Raw genomic sequence first — 14,487 nt, 5'->3', positions numbered from 1 at the left:
GCAGTTTATAAAGTACGGAAACAAGAAATGAACCGTCAACATACCCGCCGCCAAGCGGTGGAAAAGGCGGTGCATACTTGAAAGGAGTAGTGGGATAGGCTCCTTGCACTGACGTCACATCGCACACATTTGAACACCAAGTAAAAGGAGGAGAGGGAAGGTGCTTTTGTAAGAATATTGAGTGACAGGTTAATCTTCTATAATCTTCTGGGAGGAGAATGGCGACGCCTGTGCAAATCCGGGAGGCACAAAGGAGGATCCTGATAAGAGGGGAGCTCCTACTTCCCCTCTTCTCTGGAGGGCAACGGAAATGACGTCTTGTGCAAGCCACGTATATGGCGCCGACACGGAAAAATCCCGGATGTACGTGGTGGCGCTGCAGTCATATGGACAGGAGGATCCGACCGGCTCCGAGCGTTCCGAAGGCCTTCGGCGAGAGGCTTTGTCTTGCGGTTTGGCCGTTTCGCGGTATGGCAGCGCGAAGTGGCTCCCATTCTGAACTGATCTTTACCCCGTGTTTGCTGTCGTTTGTGGCCATTGAAGTGTCATGCCGAATTAGTGTTTAATCGCATCGCGCAGCAAACGCAATGAAAGCCGCTTTGGCTGCCCGCTGCATACAGCCTATCCAGAACATGCTTTAGTGGCGCCCTCTGGCGCCGTCGACACGGAGTGCGGCCGTGAGCGCTCGATGAGCTCACTATTCCTCCTCTAGTTCACGGCCACTCAAACCAGGACCTACGACGTCATGAGGGAGGTTATTTTTTGCTTATTTTTGTAATTCTAAATTGCCTATAACTTTTAAAATAAAGCGAATTTCGCGAAAAGAAAAGTTTCACTAAGTTACTCTGTTCAGTGCGCTCAGGTTCGGTGTAAATTAAAAAACAGTAAAAAGTCCTTGCAGGGCCTCTTTAAAGGGCCCATGAAACTAATTTTGGGCTGGGATAAATGAATTCAGATTGGGATTTTACTAAAAGCATATGGTTTAGTGGGCCAAAAGAAAGAAGGACGAAAGTAAAAAGCATAATTTTCGGTACGAAAATATGAAAACACAGCTGGCATTTCGTACCTCCTTCCCTTCAAAAGCTCTCTGCCTTTTCACTGTGATACATCCGAGGTACCCAAAGCGTGTCATCCGGCCCAAACGCACGTCACACGACTCCGGACCTCACTTATTCCCTTCACCCCTAAGCTGACAGTGCGGTGGAAGCTATGCGCTTGCCCGATCAATCAGCCGCCTCCCATTCATCACCTGTCGTCATTCGCTGCACGTGGGCATAGGCGAGGGAGCAAAATGACGTGGCAATTGTGGGTGGTCCAAGGAGCACGTAGCTTCCACAGCACTGTCAGGTTCGAGGGAACGGAGTGGGGAGAGCAACTTTTGTCCGAGTTTTGAGCTACGGGCTAATCTTCTAGTAGGAGACTGGCGGTGTCCGGGTACACAAACGAGGGTCCGAGCAAGAGAGGAGTTCCTCCTTTCCGTCGTCTTGAACTGTTTGGTACAACGCGCGGTTTGTGAGTTCAGGACGAAAGCTAAGAAGGAAAAAGTTGAAAAATTGTTTTATGCCCACTTTTAAAAATTACGCAAATTTCGTGAGGCGGGCGAAGATATTTGAACTCATCATTCCAATTGTGACTGAGTACAACTGCATCCAAAAAGAAAAATCGAATGTTAATCATTCAAAGCGTTTGAAAAAAGAAACCTTAATTGGATGGTGTAAGGTTGGAACATGCTTTTCTAAAAACTTCTTTTAAAGGTACTGTTCACCTTTGCCTGCCATTAACTCGAACATTTTCAAAAATAGTTATGCCATAGCGCAAATTGTTGAAAGCTGAAGAACAAGCGATTTGCTTGCGAACACGGTCTGGCGTAGATGTTTTGATACAGTAAAGTAGGCAGCAAACACTACTTAACTTTGAACATATTTTTGTGCGATAAGAGTTCCATGACAGATCTAAATCAAAGTGTATTCGGAGGTCTTTTGCAGTGTAGGAATATCACAGTTGCACATGAAGCACTGTAATGTATGTAACATTAAAGGAGTGTTTAAGAAAACAACTTTTAAAAGATTTGAAAAGCAGACGAGTTTGGTCTTCGAAATAATGATATCGACCAGATTACGAGCAAACCAGTCCGTGAGATGATTGGAAGAGCGTTGGAGCATATCAATCGATTTTGAATAGGAAATATAACATGTTAGTAACAGAGAGTCATAAGCGTACTGGTAAAGAATGCAGTTGGAAACTGCAGTACACATATCGTTAACATCGATACTGATCAACAGCGGTGAAAGTACACAGCCATGTGGGACAACAGATTAAAAAAAAACACTTTGGTCATATGCGCACCGTCCACCGAAACCATATGTGAGTGATCAGATAGGAAACAATTTAACGGTGTGAAGAAATTACTTCGAAATCCGATAGCCGAGATTTTGATTGGTAAAAGGGAGTGAGTCATGGTATCAAATAATTCTCCAACGTCAAGAAACCACGCCCAAGTACACCGGTTCTGTTCAAAGCCATGCATTATTTCGGTCGTCGGAAAGAGCGTCCAGAAGCGCCTATGTGCCTCAGCGAGCAAAGAAGCCACACTGAGTTTGGGACAGTAAGTTGTGTTTATTTATAACCAAAGACATCGTGATAAAAGTAGTTTTCTCTCAAATCTGATCTAGACTTGGCAAAATCCAAATGGGACAAGAGTGTTCCACTTATCTATGATGTCTTTCCTTAAACACAGGTGTAACGACGGCTATCTTTAAGTGATGAGGTATGCCAGCTGACGCGAATGTAGCGTTGCACAGTACTCGTAGTGTGTCCCGAATGTAAGTATAATTTCAGCGGAGCTTACTCGGCCTTATGATATCAAACACTGGAGATATGTTTCATTTCAAGATAAGAATTATAGATTCTAAATCACCTAAATAAATAATAGTAATAATAACAATGATAACGTTCTATTACCATCAACGTTCCATGGATGGAGCAGAAGTCAAAATGGCGCGAAACTCGTCTGAAGATATGCTTAGGAGGGGACGCAGAGGCCGAGCTTCTGTCGCTGTGACGCACGTCAGGGTGTATCGTGAAGTCAGTCTGATTTTTTTAAGGGTATTGGGAGCGTGCGACACCAAAAGAGCTGCGCGCCGCATCGCCTCTGAAGCCAGAATGGACGGCTCTGTTGAAAGCTGCTTGACAGCGCCACCGACGACAGCGTCCGCGTGGCCTCGCGTGGTAAAAGTCTACACGCTCGGACCTCTTATGCGTCAGCTGCGTCTTGGCCGAGCCTGTGTCCTCCCGCGGACTGTATCTTGCTGTCTCCCGAGTAAAATGTTTGGCACTTGAAATTGGTGGAAACAAAACCTACAAACCTACCCGCGTCCGGCGTTGATCTGTATCTGTTTTTACGTCATTTGACATGCACGAGTGGCCCGGGTTCAGTCGTCTGCCCCCCAGTTCGAGGCGGCCATGACGGGAAAAACACACCAATGTTTTATAGCGATAGCTTTAAGGAGCTCGTGACACTGAAAAACCGGCGTCGGTGGGACGGAAAAATCCAGGATTGGTCGATAAGGCCATGACGTCAAACAAATTTCAAACCCACAACGCCCACGTGAAACGTGACGTCCCGCGGGGAATGAAAGTGATTAAAACATGAAATACATTTTAGCGCTCAAAAAACAGGGACAAAGAGACGAGAAACAGACAGCACAGTGCGCTTAGATTGTTGGGCTAGTTGGTTTTGGAACTTGGAATACATTTCTCGTTTCTCTGTCTCTGTTTTTTTAGCGCTAAAATGCATTCCAAGTTCCAAAACCAACTAGCCCAACAATCTACTCTACTGAGATTAAAACATCACATGTAAATCGAATTACAGGTCGGCGAATGTCTCAAATGATTTCACTCTATAAAGTAATTCACTCGTTTTAAAAAAAATTAAGTATTTTAAGCGGAGGCATGCTTTTAAATAACTGTTTGAAGTGGAGGCGGGGTTCGAACCCTGGACCCCTCGGTTGCGAGCTAGACACGCCACTGACTAGGGTAGTCAGACACGCTTTCAAGGCTCGGGAAGAAGCAGGGGTTTATATGTTTACTATTGTGTTTCACTCTTAAAGGCGAAACTAAAACGCCCTCCTATAATTGTTTTCGTGTATCAGAGCTAGAATGTATTTCTCCGAAGCGTTTATGTGCTCAACGGTCCGGAAATTACCACGAGATGAAATTTATCAGTGCTGGTAGTTGATAAAATCTACGTGAGAAGTATTGTTCCCTCCTCTTATAATCAGATTGCTCTTCGCTCTCCGGCAGATGGAGTATACGCGTACGTGCTTCACACACTTGCGTTTGCTGACGGCTTACGACCAGCTCCGCAGCAGCGCATCCTGTTGTGAGCCGTCGCAAGAGGCTCAAAAACCGGTCTTGGTCGGTCGTACTAGCCTGCAAGTCTGTGAACGGACCTTTAGCATGACCCTTGGAAACACGTCCCCCTTTGGGAAACGCTAACGCTGACCCCTTCACGTTTCTTTTTTTTTGGCTTCCTCTTTTGCTTTTATATGTTTCGCTGCGTCCTTTTGACCTCGTTACCTGGCCAGCCTTAGCGTTTCCCAAAGGGGGGCGTGCGTGGCGTTTCCCAAGGGTCCTGTAAACGGATTCCCGAATAGGAGGTAAAAGCGCTAAAAAACGACGGACAAGTTGAAGAATGACGAACACCACAGAGCGGTGTTCGTCATTCTTCAACTTGTCCGTCGTTTTTTAGCGCTTTTACCTCCTATTCATGAATAACCAACTAGCCCAAGTACACACCCTTAAACGGATTCCCCAAGAATCCACCCATGGATCTTCCTGTAAATGTTCTCACCCCTTTTTTTTGTGCCCTGCCTGCCAGAGTACGCCGACGTCCTCAGATACGGTGATCCATATCACTCGTGGAAAGAACCACATTCATGCAACTCGTGGAAGGAACCGCATTCATATCACTCGCGGAGTGATCCGCATCCATCGTTTGAACTACACACACACATCCCAGCCCATGCACCGTTACTACGGAACCTCGAGCGAAGAACAACCGGCGACAGCAGAGCGGCAACTCAGCACGCCCGCATTCCACCGCGCCACTACGCAACACCTCCCAGATAAGAAAGACGTAGTGCTGAAAGAGATGGCGTGATCAGAGAAGGCAAACACTGGGCACACATTGGACACGACGATGGCGTCAACGTTCGGATCAAACTTGACTCGGAGCCGAGTGCTGACGTAGCACTCGTTTCCAATCCGTGTCCAGCGTTGGTCTTGTCTGATGATGCCATCCCATTCAGCACTACGGCTTTGTTATCTAGGAGGTTCCGCGCTAGCTGTGCGCGTCACTTTGCCGAAAACAGAAGGGCCCGTTTTGACGAAAACTCGACGGTGTCTGTCAGTTTGTCAGCGCCGGGCAGAGAGGAAGAGGTTGACGCGTGCTCACGTCAGAGCTTCGGACCAGTGGAAGCGTCGCCCACGGGAACTGACAAACAAAAGACACCGGCGGGTTTTCGTGAAAACGAGCGTTCTAATGCTAACGCATTAAAAACGAGTTAGAGGTGAATTATAGAGTATTGTTATCCCGTGACTCTGAATATCACGTTCGTATTACCACAAAAAAAACGAGAAAATACGAAAAAAAAAAAAAAAAAGCTGACCAGTCATTAAGTCATACCCAGAGCTTTGGGCTGCCAAGCGCTCGTCACCCATGTGGGCAGCGCGTGAGATTGCATGCCTACCAGGTACACATCCTTTTACTGTTTACAAACATAAACAGCTGCTTGCGTCCCAAGCGACTTCCGGCAGCTCCGTGTTTACAAGCTGGTCGAGCTTGCTTATGACACCGGTGATAGAAAGCAAAAATGCTTCTCGGGCATCAAAGTTCGAGGTTTAACGAGGGCCTTCGGCTGTACAATTTAGCGTCTTGGAGGAGGCAGGTTGGTTTACAAAAATATTCGAAAATTTGTAGTTGATCTCGTGTTTCAACTTTCATATATATATATATTTTTTTACCTTCACCTGGAGAATCGGTGATTAAACGTTTCATCAACATTCCATGAAGCGGTGTCAAGGTGGGCTTTGTTCATTCCTTTTATGAACCGGAAGTACTATGGAAGGTCACAGAGCCGTATATGTAGAGAGTTTGGCCATTCATTGTTAAAAATACGGCGAAAATAAGGGAACGTCATTGGTCAAAATTGTTTCAATGACTTTGGGCGCGATGAATGACACCTCACGTGACCAACCACTAGACACAAATATTCCCCTAGCGGAGCCAATGCTCTTAACAAATAGCCTCCTATAACAATTTCTAGGTGAGCATGTTATTTCATTTCAGCACGATAGAGTGGATATTTTTGTTACTTTTCGTAGCTAAAAGGGCAACGCACGTGACGTTCTCGTGACGGTGACATTCAGAATGCACTCAATCTTTCTTTTGATCGCACTGGAGGCAGCGGCCGCGGGCACGACAGAAAGAGCGGAAAAAACTGCGGATTCGGCCCTGTAGGAGTTTTGGCCCTAATCCCGAACCCGCACACCATGTTCGCAGTTTCGCCTCATGTTTCAGGAAATCCTTCTCGTCAAAGTCTCCTATTTTGGCTCAAGTAAACGCACGCAGCACATTGAAACTCCTTTTTTCCATCCACCTCGTACTTTTCATTCATGCAATTTCAGTTTCACCCAGAAAGAAACGACCTGTGGCGCGGTACGCGAATCCTTCAAAGTCGTCTCAGATTATTCTTACTTCAAACGTTCATCACGGGGGGAATATGCAGCGCAGGCGGCGGCGCCGCTTTCGCCGCTTTAGTCCGGCTCCTGCCGGCTCCTCCCATTCACAAGACTCTCTCAATATACATACTGCTCTGGAACGTCAAAGACTAGAGCACCACCTGGTGGCGTTTTCCATGAAAAAGGCCTATATTCCGCCGCACTAACACCAGTCGTTGCGTCCTTTTTTTTGTTTCCTTCTTGAAAATAGCGAATCCGCACGTGCATAGCTTTCATAAACGCTAAAGGTGGACGAGAGCGGAGATTCTGAAGTTTAGGAGATAACGTCGCGCTCTTGGATGGAGGGACTTCAGTTGTACTTTAAAAATGATTTTTTCTTACAGTATCCGTGCACCAAATTGGAGAATAATCTCGATGCTCGTAATCCTGGAGGCCAAATGAAGACGATATAAATGTTTTATCTTCATATACATATATAAAGAATACATGTACATCTATATAGCATGGGGCAAAAGTATCAAACTACCATGTTTAGTTTTGGATGAAAACACACATTCCGTAAGAAGACCTTTGGAACGGAACAAAACTGCGAAAAAAATAATTGAACTATTAATAATTCGCGAATGTATCGCTTCAGGCATGTTAACTGCAAAAGATCGGTCGGATATATTTTGGCCGCAGGCCTTTATTCGTTCCCATAGGGACTTTTTTTATTTTATTAACTAAACGCGCGGTCAGCAAAACGTAATGTCCCGAACGAGCGGTGTCCGTCGCCCGAGACTGTTCAGGGCCGGCCACAGTGGCGTCGCGGAGACTTGCCACAGCCCGCCGCCGGCTGCCAGCCAAGACCGGTTTCGGCCTCAGTGGCTTGCCGGCCGGCGCCGCCCAGGACACCGGCCCGTGCCACCCCCTAGATTAGAAAGCCCAACTGCTGCATTTTACTGCGTCAATAAAGAAGGCCATCTTAGGTCAAAGATTGGACACGACTACAGCGTCAGCGCTCCACTGGAACTCCTGTCGAATCGAACAGAGCCCGACTCCTAGCCGAACGCGGACGCCGTAGTGGTGCCCAATCTGTCGCATACGGTGACATTCTCAGTGAAGTCGTAAACTCCAGCACTAGGGCTTTCTTCTTCAGAAGGTGCTCCCCGCGCACGGTTGAGGGCTCGCCGTTTTTTGCCGGAGAAAGGAGGGAGCCAATAGGAGGTGGCGTCGATCGTGACGTTGCGATGTCATGGCAACGTACAAGCCGCTTCTCCGCTCATCTTTCACGTTGCTAACAGCCGAGTCACGCGACGGATCGAATCGTGAATTTCGTCGGCACACCATGTACAACGTGACCGTAACGTCACCGATTCCTGAGATCCTGAGATCCGCGCCTCGTCCACGGACGCGCGGGATGTATAAAGTCTAGCGCCTTTTCACTCGAGTATTTTTGAAGGGAGATTTACTTGAAAAGCGTTGTCTGGCAACCGTACAACGTTTTTTTGTTTGAATTATTAACTTCTTTTTCGGGCGATGAAAAGAAAAATGGCGCATCGTTGTGTTTTGTGCGTCCGCTGGTTCATTTTGTCGCGTGATTCTTGGTTCCACGCGTGAGAGAAACTGCAGAACCTTTGTCCGACTGACGCCATGCAAGTTCCGGTACTCGTCCGGGTCCGTGTGATGAAGCTTCCGTCAAAACTCGTCTATCACGCCGCGATAATTCTTGCACGTCCAATCAACCTTTCCCCCAGCAAGACCTTTCGCGTGGCCGTGATGTACTGAAGTGTCGTGCACAAGCGCGGTGTGCGTGAAGGCATCTCCAAACGCGCCTCCGCGAGGCCAGAATTTTGTCGCTTCTACGCCGAACCCTTCTCGAGCAGGACATGCCTGAGTCACTGTTCAGCCTTGGGTTAGAAAAAGGCTAGTGGTGCTTCGCGCGAACCCAATCGGGATGTTTTCTTTCGATCTGTAAATAACAGCGGCGTACGACTCTTTAACGCGGTAGCAATCGTCGATTTCTCTCTTGGACCACGGTGCCATGGTGCGATGTAGGAGTTTCGAGGCACTGTGCGGTGGCGAACAGGTTCAGTACGTCCTCGCTGGCGTCTGCTCGTTGCCTCCCGCGTGTGATGCGCTTGGGAGACGGACGAGCCGCGGACATGTCGTCACGTGATCAATCCGTCCGCGGATTAGTCCGTCGTGTAAATGGGCCAAAAGGAGGGTCGCCTGATATTGTTTGCAATCTCTCTTTTTCCCGGTGCCTTTTCTTAGGGATATTAGCCTTCATTTCTGGCGCGCAGCCGGGGCAGCAAAGCACTGGCTGTGTCCTCGGTGCTTGGGTAGCGCCAACTCGGCTGGACCCGGAACCTGGGCAATTCTTGCCTTCGAAGCTCGGCGACGTCGAAAGATGAACGAGCAGTCAAGGCTGATCATACGCTGATCTCCGAGTCGTCGTCGACACCTGCCATGTATAGACAGCGAGTGCGGTTTGGACGTTGATCAATGCGAAAGACGGGAGCCGAAACGGAAGAACCTAACGAAAAGCAGACGACGAAAGCGCAAACAATCCGGCGGAGGCGCGCGCGCGATCTCGAGCGGTCGAGGAAATGCGAAATTCAGCGCTGTCACGTGATTATAACGGCGGCAAAACGGAGGCCAATGTTGCCACCTCGCTTTGGGACGCCGGATGGCGGTGCCGCCCAGCGGCGCCGACCAGCAGCGCCCTTGCCGCAAGTGTGGTTAGGCCTTTCCTCGAGACCTGTGAAAAGGTCTGAAGACACGGGCCTCGAGGGTTTTACCCCCCATCAGAGTGACCTTGCGAGACTGAGGAAATGCTACCTGCCTTGTGCCGTGCCACTGTCGTCAGTGCGCCCACTCCGCGCCTCATTCGGAATCGGCGGAATTGATTTGGCTCGGTTTGGAAGCCTCCCGTGCAGCGTGTTTCGCCCGATCGATCTTCCCTCGTGCGGATTTCGTGAGGCGCCCGCTTTCCCCAGTCCCGCCAAAAGAGCACCACACGATCGTTCATCTTTGTTTTGAGGCTCTCGTTTTGTGAGTAATCATAGTTGGTGGTAGCTCCGGCTCCCCGATCCGAGTCTCCTCGACCGATCTTCCCTCGGCGTTCCTCCCGGCGTTCCTTCAGTTGGGATCCTCGAGCGCCGTTCATCGATTTTCCTAGTTCCTCTTGCTGCGTGCTCCATGCGCGCGCCTCCTCTTCCCACAGCGTGCAGATCATTTTCGGACCGCATTCCAGACGTAATAGAGCCTTCTTGAAATCTCGAAACGATGCATGGATTATGTGCGGCCGCCATTAGTTGGTGATGCAGCGTGAGCACGCATTCGACAAGAGCGCTTCGACAGTATACGTAGTGCACTCGGATCGAAGCGCATTCCACACGAGCGCTGCATCAGTGTTCGGCGCTAGCTCGGAACCAATCAAGGTCTTCACCCCCGAACCGATGAGACTAACTAATGGCGGCTGTGCTTAATCTATGCATCATTTCAAAATTTCGGAAAGGGTATATTACGGAGGGCTTTTCCCTACGCTGAGCTCTGGCACACGCTAGTCCTTGGGGCCGCTTATTTATCCTTCCAAGTTTAGTCCCCGCCCCCTCCCCCCGCTTCTCTTCTTTGCAAATATTTTATTTACCCCAGAGTTTTCGAGCGATTCGAGATTAACTGGCGCCGTACCGGATTTTGTTTTTGTGTGGCACGAGTTCATCGATTTGCGGTTTTGATTGTTGAGGGCGGTTCATTATCATACCAAGGCTTGTCCGTGATCGGGATGTAGCCTCCGTCTCTTCTTATAATTACCAAGTGCCGTCTCTTCTTATCATTACCAAGTACTTCTCTTTTTTATCTTCTTTGTCGTGGCTGGGTAGATCAAACAGTCTGCGCGAAGCTTCATACGCAACCTCAAGCTTATATGGCGTGCCTTTTGTCGTGTCAATTACCTGTGCTCAAGATCATCGTAACGAGACCCGTAGCCCAGAGCTAATCTCCAGTGGCCATAAGTGAAAACGCTAAAATTATCATTCTCCTTTCGAGCTGTGAAGACGATAAGGCTCTGACTGTCTCACTTCCTGTATTCACGCAGAAAGTGTTTAAGAGTTGGAATCTTCGAGGAAAGTTCGGCGGAAAGCCATGGAGACCGTTACAAAACGCACTTCAGAGGGAAATCTGTACAAATTATTAGGAAATGTGAAGATGGAACGAAATTCTAAACCCTCCCAAGAGAGATGGGACATACGACCCCACGATTGTGAGCCGGACGTTCCACCAGTGCGCCAGATGAATAAAACCAGATCTACGCCAAATTTAGGAAGCCTATCTTAACGTGTGCAACTTCCAGTAGCCTATAGCAGACAAGGCATGGATTGCGAGCAACACTAACTGATGCAGAGGAGATGAGGCGTAAGAGAGCTCTTGTTCGAACGATTAATAGGGAAACAGAAAACTAGCTGCCTTTGGTTTTACTGACTCTTTGAACGAGAACTGCCTACTTCCGAAGGCCCTCATGCGGCGTTACAACGTTCGATGTTCGCGTAGGAATAGTGAGTAGAGACAAACACAGCTAGGATTGCGTCCACTCACGGCCTGATTATCCATCGAGACGAAAGATCCAACTAGTTCAAAGATTCATATCGATAGCGTGATAAGCGAGACGGAATATACATCAAGGCAAAATGTCCAATTAAGGTCCTTCGGGTGGCGCAGGATGCCACACAAAATCGAATTCAAGCTCTCCTGCTGGACCAACTCGCTATGGCAAGATCAACATGGAGCTCCGCCTCGGCAGGAAACGAGAGGTTCCATTCAGAAACATATGCGTTTTTCCCATTCTCCACCGGTCGTGCTGCCACTTACCAGGACGCTGTTCTGACTCGGGGCTTCTCCATGTAGTCGATCTCCGCTGGAGCCATGCGTCGCCCAGGACATCGGGCAGAGTTGGTAGCGAGCCAGGGTGTCTCTTCTCAAACTGTTTATTTACTTTCTATGTACGGTCTGCCGTACGGCATGAGAACAACGTGAGAACACACCGAGAGCGCGTAAAACCGCTCTTTTTATAAGGTCCCCCTTCCCTACGTCTCCAGGCCAGGACGCCGTTCCCCAACTGGTCAGGCCCCGCCCACTATCACGCACAAGCACACAGTGTAGTAGCGGCCGGACATCACATCCCGGCGCCGAGTCACTCCCGCCCTCGAATGCCGCGCCGAGGAGGCGACAACAAAGGGTCCACTCTCAGCCTGGGAGACGACGCTGGCCGAGGTGGTGCCGATCTCTCCATTAGGCGGCTTTGTGGCACGAAAAGGGTTGGGCCGGAACAATCCGCAAGTGGCGTCCGAAGATGATCCGTGCCATAGCCTCCTCTATAGACCGACACGCGGAGCGGCTCTGTTTACCAACACGGCCGGAAGGCCGCGCATGCGCGGTAGCTATGTGGGCAAAAGCAACCCGGCTCTCCGTGTTTTCGCCATTGCGTTGTGTGGCGTGCGCTCGTTGTTGACGTTGTAGGGACGCTTCTAGCTTTATTTGTGAGTAGTGTTTCGTGGCAACGCATGTTGAATGCTATGGCCGACAATTTGAGCTCGCTACCCGAGCCTGAACGGCAGCGGTATCGAGACAAACTGTGCGTGGACGGCGTTGCCTACGAGGATCCGTACGCCGTAAACAAGGCCTGCTGGACTTCCGACGTGAAGTTGCTGCCACCGAAGTCGACGGCTCACGTCGTCGTTTATTTAGTTCTTTCGCCCAGCCGATTCACGGCCCACACGGAGCAGGCGTACAAGTCTCTCGAGGCCTACGATTACTTCTATTCGGTTTCCGCACTGCCGGCGAAATCAGCAGACTGTGGGTCCGCGGAAGTGTATTTATTAATTAAATAAATGCACACAGCGTCTTCAAGTCAAGGTATGCTATTCTTCCTACTCTCATGACCACAAGGCATGACAAGCAGTAACGCTTTGTCCGTTCTGCTGCCTTGGCGGTAACACGTTACAAGTAACGGCGTTACCACGAACGCGTTAGTTTTTTCAGTAACGTAGTAACCTACTCGTTACTTTTTTGACACAGTAACTGGTAACGTACTTACGTTACTATTTCAAGTAACGTAGTTTCGTTACTCGTTACTACAATTACACTTCAATTTTTTCCGTGTTTTTAGGCGTCAAGCTATGTTTTTCTTTGCGTTTTTTTCTCGTGAGTATTTGGGTGAAACCATAAGAAGAGATAGAGTAATTATGTTCAGTTTCTGCATGAACAGAATGTTTCTTGATATATGAGCTTATGCATACCTGTATCGTCAAAACCGTAAAACGTCTTAAATCTTAATTTAAAAAGTAACGCAGAAGTAACGTGCGTTACTTTTTATCGGTAGCGGTAACGCGTTAATTTTATTTTTAGGCAACGTAGCTCAGTAACGCGTACCTTTGATTTGCAAGTAACGAGTAACGTATTTCGTTACTTTTTTTCGGTAACGCCTACAACATTGCCGTTCTGCCGCCGATCCCCTCCTGCTTGGTAGCACGGGCGTAGCGAGCCTCCGACGAGCGCTTGGCCGGTGCTTTGTGCGCGAACACCGTGGCAACAAAATCCGGGCGGTCTCGATCAGACGACGGTTTCCCTGCACATAAGCAAGCCTCGGGACGGAGATTGAAATGGAAGCCGCATTTGCCTTCAAGAAAGTGGTTGCCGCACAAACGGTCGTTCGCGCGCAAGGCGACCATAATTTTCGATCCACGGATATTATCCACCTTCTATGCATTTCAGAGTTTGCCGGGAGCTTGTAGAAGCTCACTCCGCTACTTTTCTTGCACATTTCGGTGAGATTAAGGGCAACACAGCTTCGAGGCATGCTGAAATGCTATGACGCCCATGAGAAACGTGCGCGCTTTTGCCCACACCCCCCGGCTCCGGCGCGATCGCAGCGCCGCCGCAGCGCCGTGACGTCAAGCCCGCGTGTCGGTGTATACGGAGAAAGCCTGGCACATCGACGACGGAGCCATAGAGCGCGCGGCCGCAGGAAAAAAGAGAGGAGGAGCGCGCCGAACGGTGACCGATATGGTAGCGCAGAGCAGAAAGGGCAGACCTAGACAGCGAGCGCTTGGGTCATGAGCGGCCGCTCCCCGAACCACGCTTGTTTTTGTGTTTTCGTCACCGTCGTTTTTGTACTCCGGGAGAAACGGGCGCGGCGATTCGAAAGGGCGCAGGGAGAAACGGGAAAGGGTGGACGTTGAGTTTCTCCTCTCCACGATAGCCACAAGAAAAGAGAGAGAAAAAAAAGATTGTTTCTGCGTTTGGCCGCTCGCTCTTTTGTGGCGCTAGCGGGCAAGGTTCTCTCCGCTCCCGTTTCTCCGCCCCTCCTTTCCCATTTACGGCGGCCGTCTTTCCACGCGACGCGCCAGGCTTTCTCCGTATAGAGGAGGCTATGTCCGTGCTGAACACACCCTCACGGAGGTCCCGCAGCTGGCGCACCGTCATCCGGAATCTTCGCACAATAATCCCCGGTTCCTGCGTCGGGTGACCCTGTTTCGGGCCAGTGTAATCCCCGCCAGAAGTAAGGATCCGGCTCAGCTTCGCGCCTAGGTGTGGCGGCAACAACACGGTGGTCCTCCGTCGAAAGCCATCCCTTTGTCGCCGCTCGCTTCGTTTCCGGGCTCAATCTCAACTGACCGGAACCATATGGCGACGATTCTCAAGGGGGTTCCCCAGTGCCGGGTGGTTTAAATCGAGAGGGTCTGGTCCGGGGGCCATTCATAACAG

General features: G+C 49.5%; 1 protein-coding gene across 3 annotated transcripts in view; it reads right to left on the bottom strand.

Annotated features, from left to right (window-relative positions):
• The window catches only part of LOC8035166 (octopamine receptor beta-2R), a 469,086-nt gene that overhangs the window by 36,579 nt on the left and 418,020 nt on the right, over positions 1 to 14,487 (bottom strand). The gene's annotated exons all lie outside the window — the stretch shown is intronic.

The sequence above is a fragment of the Ixodes scapularis genome, unplaced genomic scaffold (assembly GCF_016920785.2).
Source record: "Ixodes scapularis isolate PalLabHiFi unplaced genomic scaffold, ASM1692078v2 PGA_scaffold9__187_contigs__length_104089568, whole genome shotgun sequence".
Lineage (NCBI taxonomy): Eukaryota > Metazoa > Arthropoda > Arachnida > Ixodida > Ixodidae > Ixodes > Ixodes scapularis.
Note: the sequence above shows the minus strand (reverse complement) of the source record. Positions and strands in the feature narration are given on the sequence as shown.